At 41.5% G+C, this 13,923-nt stretch overlaps 1 pseudogene across 1 annotated transcript in view; it reads left to right on the top strand.

Moving 5' to 3' along the window:
- The window catches only part of LOC149236701 (LRR receptor kinase SERK2-like), a 120,169-nt pseudogene that overhangs the window by 1,918 nt on the left and 104,328 nt on the right, over positions 1-13,923 (top strand). The window contains exons 6-7 of the transcript XR_016246241.1: positions 76-417; positions 727-1,120. The product of XR_016246241.1 is annotated as an LRR receptor kinase SERK2-like (transcript). The remainder of the gene's footprint in view (positions 1-75; positions 418-726; positions 1,121-13,923) is intronic.

The raw sequence follows: 13,923 nt of genomic DNA, 5'->3' as shown, positions 1-13,923 counted from the left end.
TCTCATGCATATTTCTTTACCCTTTTCTCCATATTTCTTTGTCTGATTATTGTATATGTACATATATTTATGCAGGTGAACATGACAGAAAGATTGCTTTTGGACAGTTGAGGAGGTTTTCCTGGCGTGAATTGCAACTAGCAACAGATAATTTTAGTGAGAAGAATGTACTTGGTCAGGGAGGTTTTAGTAAAGTGTACAAGGGAGTACTTGGAGATAACACAAAGGTTGCAGTGAAACGGTTGAGTGACTATAACAGCCCTCGTGGAGAGGCAACATTTCTGCGGGAAGTTGAGATGATTAGTGTGGCTGTTCACCGCAATATTTTAAGATTAATAGGATTTTGTATTTCTTCATCAGAAAGGCTTCTTGTGTATCCTTATATGGAGAATCTTAGTGTTGCATATAGACTACGAGGTATAATTAACTTTGTCATCAATTCTGTTATTTCATTCATAATTTGCAATTGGAATTTTCCCTGATGAATTGCTTTTAGCTTTGGAGCAAAGCAGATTGTCAAATAAATTGTTTCAAGTATTTGATATGATATCCTAAAACTCCTTTGTCATCCATTTTTATATTTGTTTCTACAAAGCTATTGAACCATTCTTAATCCAACCTTGGATACCATGCTTAATAACTAAAACTCTGTGTATATACAGTTGCGAGTGAGTAGAATGATTAGATCATAGAGTGGAATTGATTAATTTTCATCCATCAGTGCAGAAATCAAACCGGGGGAGACAGGACTTGACTGGCCTACAAGAAAACGGGTTGCTTTTGGTGCAGCTGTGGTCTGGAGTACCTTCATGACCATTCTAATCCAAAGATTATTCACCGGGATTTGAAGGCTTCTAATATTTTGCTAAATGAAGATTTTGAAGCAGTTGTTGGTGATTTTGGGTTAGCAATGTTGGTTGATGCTAAAAAATCTCACATTACCACTCAAGTTCGTGGAACTATGGGTCACATTGCTCCTGAGTACTTATCAACTGGACGATCATCGGAGAAGACAGATGTTTTTGGGTATGGCATTATGCTTTTGGAACTTGTCACAGGGCGGCGTGCCATAGACCTTTCCCGTCTTGAAGAAGATGATCAGGTGTTACTACTCAGTCATGTAAGATATCTGGACACATTACATTTTTAAGTGATTAGAAGCTTTACTATGTCTGGTGCCTTTTGATCTTACTTTACTTTCTTCTAACATATAGTCTATTTGGACTATGAAGACCATATGTACTAACAAGATTCTTTACCTTGGAAAGAAATAGTTTTTTCCTCCAAATTCAGTGTCTCCCTTGTATTTTTCCTCTCGATACACCCTTTGAACTAGTCTATGCTGAAGACCATTTTGAGACCAGTTTCCTTCGTTATGGGATCCTCATATTAATTGGTGTTTTATCTTAAGTCTTTTCCCTAGAATACACTGTCTCAAAAACTTCTACAAGGGAGAAGCTATGAACTCCTAGTCAATCATAGAAGCTTCTCTCCTGCAAAAATTTGTGAGTCAGTGAATTCCAAGGAAAAGACTTAACATGCAGCACCATCTTATATGAGGATTCCACAACCAAGGAAACTGATCTCAAAAAGGTCTTATATAATATGACTGAATGATTGAATGACTAAATAGAGAAGTATATAATATCACTGAATTAAATCCCTGTGCGTGTGTGAAAAATGCTCATGAATCTGCAACCAACTTGCAATAGGATCAACCCAAGTGCAAATCTCCTTGATGGGATAATATGTCATTTTCAACCAGGGGAGAAACCATCTAGTTAGAGATTGTAATGTTCCAAACTTAAATAAATAGTGATCTGCAAAGAAAAAACAATTTACAGCGCAACAATTTTAAACCATCAACAAATGCTCATAAAAACTCTGGAATTAAGAAGCAACTGAGCCATTTCATTAATCAATGGAGCAAGTACAATAGTATGGAGGAATGCATTGGGGCTTGCCTCAATGGCAAGCGTGATGGAACCTAGGTGATAATACAATGATCTCAAACACTGGAAATAACTGCTCCTGTCATGCTTTGCGCTTCCGAGAAAACTTCATTGCTTCCTGGAAAGGGACTGCAAGAAACTCCTCCTCAAGTGCTCAGAAAATGATGAAACTTCAGCCACAAACTCCTTGGCCAAAACCCACAAAAACCCAGAAATGGTTTGGCCCAATTTGGACTTCCCAAAATCAACCCCAAAGGCACTATTCAATCCCCAACAATTCTACACGGTCTGCTGCAAAGATATGGTTTAAAACCCCACCTTTGGTGCTCAGAAAATTATGAAACTTTATATTTGGGATCCTTGTCAAAAACCCAGAAAAAACCAGAAAGGATTTTGGTTGGTTTAGACTTCTGAAATTCGACCCCCTTGGAGCCCAACCTCAGCTGCAACTGCAAAACTCGACATGCTGGAAACTACCTGTAAATCCTCCCGGAAATGCCCCCAAAGTGCTGGGCTGACCCTTTCTATCCAATCCCTGACTTCCTGGGTGAGCTCTTGGCCTAAGACACCTGCTCCTAAGCTCCACGAAAAACTATTGAGTGGCCTCTGCGTTGTCCCCTAGCCTAGCAATTCGAACTGTTGGAATGCTGGCTCTGCTGGCTGTAAAACTCAGCAAGAATGCTGGTCTATTGCTGCTATCTCAGCTCTCTAACTCTCCGGCAAACAATCTGATCTTTGTTGGCCTCTATCTCCCTTTGCGTATTCTCTGGCTGCCCAGAAATACGCACTCCCTGCTCTATGCTGGTTGGTGGTGCTATGTCACTGCCCGGAACTCCTGAAATCCTTGTAGAACTGCCTCTCTAGGGCAGGCACAGATGGTCCCCCGAAGTAGAGGTTGAATCTCCCGCTTGAGAGATTCGTGGCTAAACAACTGATTGACTTAGCTAAACAGCAGAGTGAACAGTCAAGTGATTTTGTTTGCAAGATGTATGAATCCAAAATGAGAGTTGCTCCCTCCTTATAACTCCTTGGGCCTCCCTAGCCTCATGTGTGCCCCTCCATCCACCTATTCGACTTTCCCTCCACGCTATTCGAATGGGCCAATTCGAACTCCCATGTGGGTGGCCCCCACATTCCACTAGCAACTAAATAAAGTCGAATTGCTTCCTAAGTCCCCAAGTCGAAAATGATGGGTTCTCTACCTTAGCCAGTCCTATTACAAATGTGTTTGAGAAGGGACATGACAGTCCTCCCCTCCCAAACAATGTTGCACGAAGCGGGGCGAAGCGGAAGCGTTTTTTGGAAGCGGGGACGCCGAAGCATCATTTTCCAAAAATCTAGGAAGCGAAGCGTTCGCGGAAGCGTCTGCTATATATATAGATTTTTTATATTTTTTTGCATTTATACTCAAAACAAACATCCCAAATACCAAATTAATTGTAGAAGACATGAAAACATGCATATTTTTGCATAAATCAAGATAGATATAACATCCATTGTACATTAATGATCTAGAATCTAGATTCTTCTCCTCTTGTCTAGCCTTTGCCTCTACCTCGATTGTCTAGGGATATTAGTCAACATTGCCCAATTTTGATCAAACTACCTAATTCAAGACTTAAAATATGGTAGAAAAGCTTAACATGTTTGATCGATGATTTTGACTTGATTGAAAGGTAATTTTTTGCTAAGGGCGTGCCGCGTGCCGCGTGACAAAGGAGTTCAACAATTAACACCACCAACACCAGGGTACATATAGGGCTTGGTGCTCTTGATTAAATGCTAATCGCATACCTTCATACTTGATATAATCTAATGAAATGCCACAATCCCATTGATCCTGAATAACTGAAAACTGTTAAGTCTGCTGAATTTTGAATAGGATATGAAATTCTATTTTCTCCATATGAAGTCCAATGAGGCTGGAACCACTCTCAAACATTCTGAGTCATTTCATGGTAATGTTAAAAATTTAAGTAAAAGGATGAAAATGAAAAATAAAGGAGAATGTCACTTTTACTTTAAGAATTTAACATTAACATGAGGGAGCATCTGCTATATTTATATGCTTTCATTTGTCACCCTAACCCAAGGTGGACCCACCCCCAACAAGCAAACTCACCTAAAATTTAAAAAAAAATTGAAAAAAAAACGATTTTCTAAATGCTTTTCCGGAAGCTTTTCTGGAAGCGTACGGAAGCGTCTGGGAAGCGCCAGCGCTTCCAAATTTCCAGGAAGCGGCTAAAAAAGCCGAAGCGGCGCTTCCGAATTTCGGAAGCGCGCTTCCGACCAAGCTTCCTAGGCGCTTCCGTACGGGACGCGCTTCGGGGCTTGGAACCGGGGGGGGGGGGGGGGCGCTTCGTGCAACACTGCTCCCAAATGTTGCTTGCCCTCAAGCAACCTCACAGTTGGGTGCTCCAAAATATGCTCACCCTCCCAGGTGGCATCCTCATCCGACAAGCTCTTCCAATGCACCAAAAATCGCTTGTCCTCAAGCAATGCCTTTAACAAGAAACCATTTTAATTAGTGTTCCCTATTGTCACTGCAAAATGTGCTAGGTTCTGAGATGTGCCACTGGATCATGCCTGACCTCTGCACTGTCCTGATATGGAATAATCCTTCAATACTAGGATCCCAGGCAATCCTGTCCAACATGAAGCTCCCCTCACTCCACTCACTATCCCGCCTGGTGAAAGTACCAGAAGTCCCCTGCTCCATCAGTGACTCACTAAAGCCCAATGGAAAATCTCTATGATCTCCCCCTGTAGTAGTCGACGCATCCCTAAAGGTTATTGAGCTGTGAAGAGCTGTGATGCCCCAGTTCCCTGCTAGTCCCAGAGTGGTGCCACCATGTTGACGCTGCACTACTCTGACTATGTCATACTCCCCATCGTGCACAATCAGTATCCTCCTCTCCTAGAACTCAATGGTGGAATACTAAAAGAGGTGAGACACATCCTGCATGGGCATCTCCATGGCACCCATGCCTACCCACCCAAATCTAACTCCGAACCTATGCAGCAACAGAGAATGTCTGCTTCCCCATATGATGAAACCCTCTGTGAACCCCCATGTGTCATCCCAAGAGCGAACTATATCACTCTCTGCCACGACTCCTCTCATCATGAGTGATCTATCGATCAACTGAATCCCTACATCCAATAGCTAGACCTACTCGGCATAGCCCTGTTAACCGATGGAATCCCTCTAGCCCTCGTCTCTAGTCCCTGCATGTGATCACTATATAGGCTGCATATATCGTGGGCTAATCTGATGCATGCTAATCTGCCCTGTACCTACCACTGTGTGGTACCGATGATCACTGGAAGCCACGTGTGCAAAAGAGCTATCCCCTGAATGCAACCAAAAGATGGGTATCCTATACTCTTAATCGACTCAGGGCATGTGGATCCCTCCTGTCCCTGCCAACCATCTCCCTTGGGTCTGCCATCCACCCTCTCGATAATGTGCCAATATTGATTAGAGACTGAATATATGATCAATAATGTGCCAATGATCATTGGATGGCAGACTGAATGGTCTCCTTCTAGATCATTGGATGGCAGACTGAATATCTTAAGTCTCTAATCAACGGCTAAGATTAAAACATGACTTGATCCACCTTCTAGATCATTCTCACCCATATTTTGATTAATACCCATTAATATTTTAATTTTCTTAAGTTTAGACTTAAGAACCCCATTAAAAAAATTAATTATTTTAATAAAATACAATCCGAGTGGAATTTCATCAAATGGTTTCTGGGTTCTTTAGAACTCCCGTGCCTTAGCCTCTCCACCAATTTTCATAGCTAGAGCACATTCGATGCTACCAAAAACTAACACCCTATAGGAGAAATTTTCTCCTAGAGTTGTCTTTAGCTAGCAGCTAACAACCCCTTGCAACCACCTGATAGCTCGATGTGCTACTATTTGTGAAAATTTCTAAATAGAAATCCAACTACAGTGATTAATATTATTTCTACTTATTAATTAATAAATAAGTTATTCACAGTGATTCTACAACAAATACCGAAATAAATTCTACTGCAGCCTTGACAATTAAAATATTGTGGAAAGTGAATGCAAAGCACAACTATAACCACGATGACAGTTATTTTTGGACAATTGTCCTCGGAAAAACTCAATGTGGGCAAACCGGTGCAACAAATGAGGGTTTCTTTATTATTTTTCAGCAAAAATCTCATGTACAAGATACAACCAGCATAATAGAAGAGGATTCTCTGTGAGAAATTTTACAGACACTTCTTGACGAGTTTCTGATCCAAGAGAAGACCTATTGCCCCCTCTGCGTCTCACTATGTCAGCCCTTGCGTGAGAACTGCGCAGTCCTCGTTAAACTGCCTCTGCATTGTCCCTCATCTGCGTCACAACCTCTGCGTTGTGCCTCCTCTGCATCATAGCCTCTGCGTTGTCCTGCCTCTGCTCTGCGTCTTCTGTTCTTGACCTTCAGATTGATGTTGATACCCTCTCTCTCTCCTTCTCACCTACAACTCTCCCTCTGATTCGATTTTCTCTTGCCGAACTTTGACCAGTGAGAAAATCGATCTTACTCGGGTAACTAAGTATCTGCCTCTAGTGTATTTTCCAAATGCCCATCAATGTCCTTCTTATAATCTTCCAGTTGAGAACCAACGACCCATATTAGATTCTAATCAATGGCTCAGATCATTTGGACTCGATCTTCACCTTCTTCTAGAAGTTACACCCACAGTTTAGATTAATATTCATTAATTATTTTTATTTTCTAAGTCTAAACTTAGGGTCCCATTAAAAATAATTAATTATTTTAATAAAGCTATCTTTGGGTGGAATTTCCCAAAACGATTTCTTGGGTATTGTGGAATACATATGTCTAAGCCTCCCTGTAAAATTTGAGACTTAGAACACATCTGATGCTACTAGAAATCAACACTCCCTCTTAGCGAGAAATGTGCTCTAGCAATGTGACCTGCCGAAGCATCACCCTGTTCTGTAACATCTCCCTCTGCACTGCTGATGTCTGACACCACTGCTCACCAACTACTGCGCAAATGCTGCATCTATATTGCTGCTGACCCTGTCACTGCCAACATTGCATATGTACTGCAATTCCCTGCCACTGTAATTGAGAAATTACCTGTTTCTGCTACTGAAACGAATTCTCTACCATACCCATCTTCTCTCTGAACTGAATTAATTTAGCTCTTCTCTAGCCCTTGTGAGTACGCCTACTACCTGACCTCTTGTGGGGACATATTGCAGTTGTACTGCCCCATGCTGAACACAGTCTTTGATAAAGTGACATCTGATATCAATGTGTTTCGACCGATCATGAAATATTGGATTCTCAGAGAGTTTGATACAACTCTGATTATCGCAGTAAATCCTGGTCGCTTCCATTCTTTTTCTGAACAAACTCACAAGCAGTTTTCTAAGCCATATAGCTTTGCACGTAGCTGTGCTGGTTGCCATATATTCAGCTTCTGCTGAGCTCAGAGCTATCGACTTCTGCTTCCTGCTGCTCCAAGAGATAATTCCTGATCCAACATTGAAGTAGTACCCAGAGGCAGTTTTCCGGTCCACTGAACTACCTGCCAATCTGCATCAGTGAATCCATTCAATCTGACGTCATCCCCTCGGGAGTATCTCAACCCATATCCAACTGTTCCACTCACATACGTTAGAATGTGCCTAGCTGCTGCCCAATGTACCCTTTTTGGTTCCACCATGAACTGACTAAGGGTCTTGACAGTGAAGAAAATGTTTGGCCTAGTGTTGACCAGATACATGATCGACCCAATGAGCTATCTGTAGAAGGTGGGGTCCACCTCCTTCTCTCCTGATGCATCTATTTTCTTCCAGTTGGTGATCATGGGAGTAGCCATGGGTCGACAATCCTACATTCTGAATCTCTTCAGGATTTTTGTAGCATATCTTCCTTGCCCAAGGAAGATCACCCCATTCTTCTACCAAACTTCCAACCCTAGGAAGTAATGCATCAACCCCATATCCTTCATGTCGAATTCTGCTTCAAGATTCTTCTTGCAGTCCTATATGAGCCGAGATGACCTTGTTAAAAACAAGCCATCCACATATAATACCAGAATAAATGGCTCATTCTCTACCATTAAATAGAAGAGATTGGGATTAGCATCACTCTTGACGAATCCCAACTATTGCAAGTAACTATCAATCCGACCATACCATGCTCTAGGTGCTTGCTTGATCCTATACAGGGCTTTCTTTAATCTACACACGAGTTCTCTTTTCATGCGTTTCGAAGCCTTCGGGTTGTTCTATATACACCTCTTCTTCTATCACCCCATTTAGAAATGTTGTCTTGACATACATCTGGTGAATCTCCCATCCCATTTGAGTTGCTAGGGATATAACGAATCTGATAGAGGTATATCGGGCTACTGGGGCGAAGGTCTCTTCATAGTCTATTTCTTCTTTTTGTGCATACCCTTTTACCATGAACCTAGCCTTGTACTTCTCTATACTGCCATATGTAGCATACTTGATCTTGTAGATCCACCTTGATCCTATAACTGATCTATCCTTTGGTCTAGGTACTACTTCCCAGACATCATTCGTCATGATAGAACTATACTCTTCTACCATGGCATCCACCCAAACATGGTGTTGAGTGACTTCCTAAAAGCTAGAGGGTTCTTCAACCTGTGCTACCAAGGCCTGGTATCTATTAGGCTGTCTACGCTGTCTCTTCTCAGTTCTAGGAGCTCCAACAAACTCCTCTGCGTCCCACAGCGTCTCTCGTACTTCCGTGCTAGTTCTACCACTGGTGGTGGGAGGCTCAATCAATTCCTCCTCCTGGTCCTGTCGTTCCATCTGCTGAGAACTATCTTGATTTCCTTCTTCTGAGGAAACACTGGTACTGGTCACTGTACTCGATCCAGGTGTTTGTCCTCCTGCCTGTCCTCCTTGTTGCCCCTGTTGCTGTTGGACTAATGGAACATCTACTTACTGACCTTTTGCTGGCATCTCTCGAGATTTCCTGAAAGCTCTATCCTCCATGAACTTCGCATCCCGTCTCACTACAATCTTCCTGCTTCTAGGAATGTAGATTATGTATGCCTTTGAGGTCTTGCTATATCCTATGAGGTACCCCTTTTCTACAGTTTGATCCAGTGTATTGCGCTTTTTGTCTGGAATGTGACAATATGCCATGTTTCCAAATATCCTGAGATGACTTACTTCTGGCTTCTTCCCAGTGAATACACCTTCGGGCGTTCTCTTCCCCAATGTTCTGTGAGGAGTTCTATTCTGGATATATACCGCTGTGTTGCAAGCCTCTGCCCATAAGAATCTAAGCAAGTCTTGATCATACAACATAGCTTTTGCTGCCCAACAATAGGTCTATTTTTCCGTTCTGCTACTCCATTCTGCTTTGGATTATATGGAGCTATCCATTCTCTTTTGATGCCCTCCTTTGCACAAAAATCTGTGGAGTCTTTGTCCATATATTCTCCACATTTATCTGAACACAATACCTTTATATTTTTCCCTGTCATGTTTTCAACGAGAGCCTTAAACTCTCTGAATTGATCAAAGACTTCATCCTTGGTCTTTAAGAAATAGATTCAGGTTTTTCTAGAGTGATCATCAGTAAAGGTGACGAAGTATTCGCCACCACTAAGAGCTATTGTTGACATTGGACCACAGATATCTAAGTGTATCAATCCCAATACACATTCTGCTCTATTGTTGCTTCTAGAAAAAGATGCTTTAAGATACTTCCCTAGTATGCATCCTTTGCATAAATCATCATGCTCAGTAATAAGGAATGGAACTCCTGTAACAGTCTTTCTGAGCATCCTCAGTGCTCCATGGTGTAAGTGTCCCATTCGCCTGTGCCATAATTCATTCACTTCCTTTTCACCATTATGACTGCTGCCTATTAGTGTCATTGGAGACTCGAGCTGCAACCTATACAGTTTGTTGCTTCGAGCTCCAATTTGTCTCTTCTTCTTCCAGCTTGAATGTTTGATGTATATTTTCTTTCCTATGAAGTATACATCGTATCCCTTGTCTTGTAATTGGGACACTGAAATCAGATTCATTCCTCACCTGAGCACATGCAGAACAATGGTGGCTCGGATGCTGGTTCCTACTTTCGTCTGAAATGCTATGGTGCCCTCTCCCTACTGGAGTACACTTCGTTATGTTTCCCAGAGTAATCTGGAATTCCATTTGTTCTTCTTGATAGCTCGAGAAATATTCTCGTACTCCAGTCATATGGGCTGAAGCCCTGCTATAAATGTACCAAGCATCTGTTGACATTGAACTTGCTAAGCATGCAAATTCTTCTTCTAATCTGGAAGATAATTCAGAGACATCTTGAGTTACCATCTTTATGTTGTTTTTCTAACTATCTCTGACGCTATCCTGCCCCAACAATTGTTGCAGGAAAAACTGTGTCTTCTCTTGAAGACTGCTCTGCGTTGAAGTTTTTGCGTTGCTACCTTTATCACTGGCAAACTTCAAATTTTGAATCTTCCTCTCTATCGACTCTCTTAGAGAGAGATTTTCTCATGAGAATTTTTCCCTCCTAGGCTGGACTGCGCAATTCTTCTGGGATTCGATTTTCTGCCCATGCAGTGGTTTCGAACTCCCTCCTTCTCTTTAATGTTGGCTCTTCCGGTCTACACTCCTGCTTAACCTTGCTCTGATACCATGTGAAAATTTCTAAATAGAAATCCAACTGCAGTGATTAATATTATTTCTTCTACTTATTAATTCATAAATAAGTTATTCATAGTTTTTCTACAACAAATATTGAAATAAATTCTATTGCAGCCTTGACAATTAAAATATTGCAGAAAGTGAATGCAAAGCACAACTATAACCACGATGACAGTTATTTTTTGACAATTGTCCTCAAAAAAACCCAATGTGGGAAAACCAGTGCAACAGATGAGGGTTTCTTTATTATTCTTTAGCAAATATCTCAAGTACAAGATACAACTAGCAGAATAGAAGAGGATTCTCTGTGAGAAATTTTACAGACACTTCTCGACGAGTTTCTGATCCAGGAGAGGCCCTGTTGCCCCCTTTGCGTCTCACTGCGTCAGCCCCTACATGAGAACTGCGCAGTCCCAGCATCACACTGCATCTGTTTTGTCCCTCCTCTGCGTCACAACCTCTGCACTATCCTCCCTCTGCTCTGCGTCTTCTGCTCCTAACCTTCAGATTGATGTTGATACCCTCTCTCTCTCTTTCTCACCTATAACTCTCCCTCTGATTCGATTTTCTCTTGCCGAATTTCGACCAATGAGAAAATCGATCTTACTCGGGTAACTAAGTATCTGCCTTTGGTGTATTTTCCAAATGCCCCTCGATGCCCTTCTTATAATTTTCCAGTTGAGAACCAACGATCCAGATTAGATTCTAATCAATGGCTCAGATCATTTGGACTCGATCTTTGTCTTCTTCTAGAAGTTACACCCACAGTTTAGATTAATATCCATTAATTATTTTAATTTCCTAACTTTAGGATTAGTGTCCCATTAAAAATAATCAATTATTTTAATAAAACTGTCTTCGGGTGGAATTTCCCAAAACGATTTCTGGGTATTCTGGAATACATATGTCTAAGCCTCCCTGCAAGATTTGAGACTTAGAGCACATTTGATGCTACCAGAAATCAAAACTATTCTCTGTCGTCTGAGCTAATCGTTATGTATCCTCGCTCCCCTGTCATGATCGTATGTTTGAAGGTGAGCCTTCCAACCCTGAAGGTCTGATTTTTCATTATGTAATTGGGTGTTTATGCTTGCTTTTCTTGGGCACATTTGGGCATGGATTAGTGGGGGGATTTGGCAGAAACAATGGGCTTTGACTTGTACTCTTGTTCCCTTACCTCATCTTGGGAGTTAATCTTGGATCTTAGTCTCGTGGGATCTCCTCTATGAGCTATTAGCTTTAGGAGTGGCACTACATGGGAAACCCTGATTTTGGTTGCATGGTCTTGCCTCCCAACACCATATATCCCACTCCCCTCCACTCATTACAAGCTCTTTTTCACATTTTCCCATATGAGTCCACATTTGTCCATTGGGTCCACAAGGTGTTAGCCACCCGCTCCCCTTGTCCACACCTTGGGTCAGGCCTAGAACAATGCCCTGGAGGTTGATGTAGCTAAAAAGAAAGATAAAAGCATAATTTGGCCACATACAACAAGAAATGTACCACAAAATGCAAAAGATAGCAGGGACAAAAGAATTTAGAACGTGGGAAAAAGCGAAACATGAGCTCTACCCCCTATCACTATGGCCATCACCTTGGTTCCTAGGGCTCTTATGAGTGCACCCTGCATCATTAAGGAACCCATGACTGTCCCAACCCTTGGTGGGAGACGAACTGCCCAACCTTAAGGGGGTATCCACTGCTACATCTTACACATCATGCTCTCATCCCCTTGAGCCCCGAGCAGTAAAAAGAAAAAAATCAATAAAAGGAAAAAGGCATACGAAGAAGGGTGGGAAAACAAAGGTTGGGGTAACTCATATACCACGATTGCTTCCTCCTACATTCATACACCCAAGGTATGGGCTTCCTTTATTATAGCTACCCTTGTACCATGGCATGTGGCTTGGAGCCTTCCCTTCTGCCCTCACTCCATTCCATCACTATTTCACATGGCATCGACCCTTTCATCGACGTAGCATGGACCTGTCACTCACTTAGAAGTTGAAACCACCTAATAGGGCCCTGTTGTCGCTTGGATTGTATAGGCATTGTGACAACCACTCAAGGCGAGGGTTGTCACTTTGATCCCCGCCCACTCCGTTCTAGTTGTCTCCCAAAAAAAAGGTTATGGGGGTAGTCCTTATGGAAATGAGGTGGATGAAAACAAGTTGGGAACCAACTTGTTTTGGAGATACACTTGACTGGCCTAGCTACTTAGTAGAATTTAGCAAGATTGAAGATTTTATTAGATTTTAATATTGAGACCAATGCCTGATGCAGTCAAAGCTTCTTGCTTATTAGAAATTATAACTAAGTAACAGGATGGACAACTACCGCTGATATGATGAACCAACCTATATGAAGATGCAACTCCTAAGAACTAGGTGTGATGCAAGGATGTTGGTTAATTTAAGATTAAATGCCTAATCTAAGTTGAACCCTTCCCTTGACTATTTTGAGAAATAGTGTTCAGAGTAGGTTGTGAGATGGTAGCAAATGGGAAACAGGCAGTGGCTTGATTAACGATACCTCCCCCTGTGTTCCAACCACCCATTGCCTCTCGCGCTGCAAATACTGTGGCTCTGACGACTGCAAGGTCATTGTGTTAACCACTAAAAAGGGCCAAATCCCTCAAGCTAGATGAGAGAGCGTTGTCCTAGGAGTATATCAACCAAGCTTATGCTTGGAGGTAAGTTATTAATGCAAAGTAAGTCCTAGGATGCTTGTGCAATGATTATGAGTGAAATTATCTTGAGTTAAGATTAGTTTATGTTATTTAAGTACTTAATGTGAATTATCTTATAGCAAGAGTACTTAACAATGATGAGATAACAATCTTAAACAAGATAAGTGTTTAAAGATACAAGTGCAAGCTTCAACTATAGATTAATCCACAAGATGCTTAACCAATTTTTGACAAGAACTTAGAGCAATTTATCCACTTATCAATTAGCAAAAAAAAAAGCTACAAGGTGCCAATCACAATTACCAAAGATGATTCCCAACAAGATTATGTGTGATCTTATTACTCAATGCCAATTATTAAGAGAAACTCAATCAGATTCACGAGATCCCAATATGCCCAAGAGACTTATCACCAAGATGATTTATGATTTAAGTGCTTTAGTGAGTGAGCCTATTAGATGTGAAATATGAATTCTTACAACACATAAACTCACAAGAAAAACACAATGTTAGCCACTTCCACAATGTAAATGCTAGGAACAAGTAACAACAAAAATATAGAACTATGAAA

Source organism: Pinus tabuliformis, chromosome 8 (genome assembly GCF_031772625.1).
Source record: "Pinus tabuliformis cultivar Carrire ecotype Pingquan chromosome 8, CPIR1, whole genome shotgun sequence".
Taxonomy (NCBI): domain Eukaryota; kingdom Viridiplantae; phylum Streptophyta; class Pinopsida; order Pinales; family Pinaceae; genus Pinus; species Pinus tabuliformis.
The sequence above is the reverse complement of the archived record's forward strand: the minus strand, read 5'-3'. Positions and strand labels throughout refer to the sequence as shown.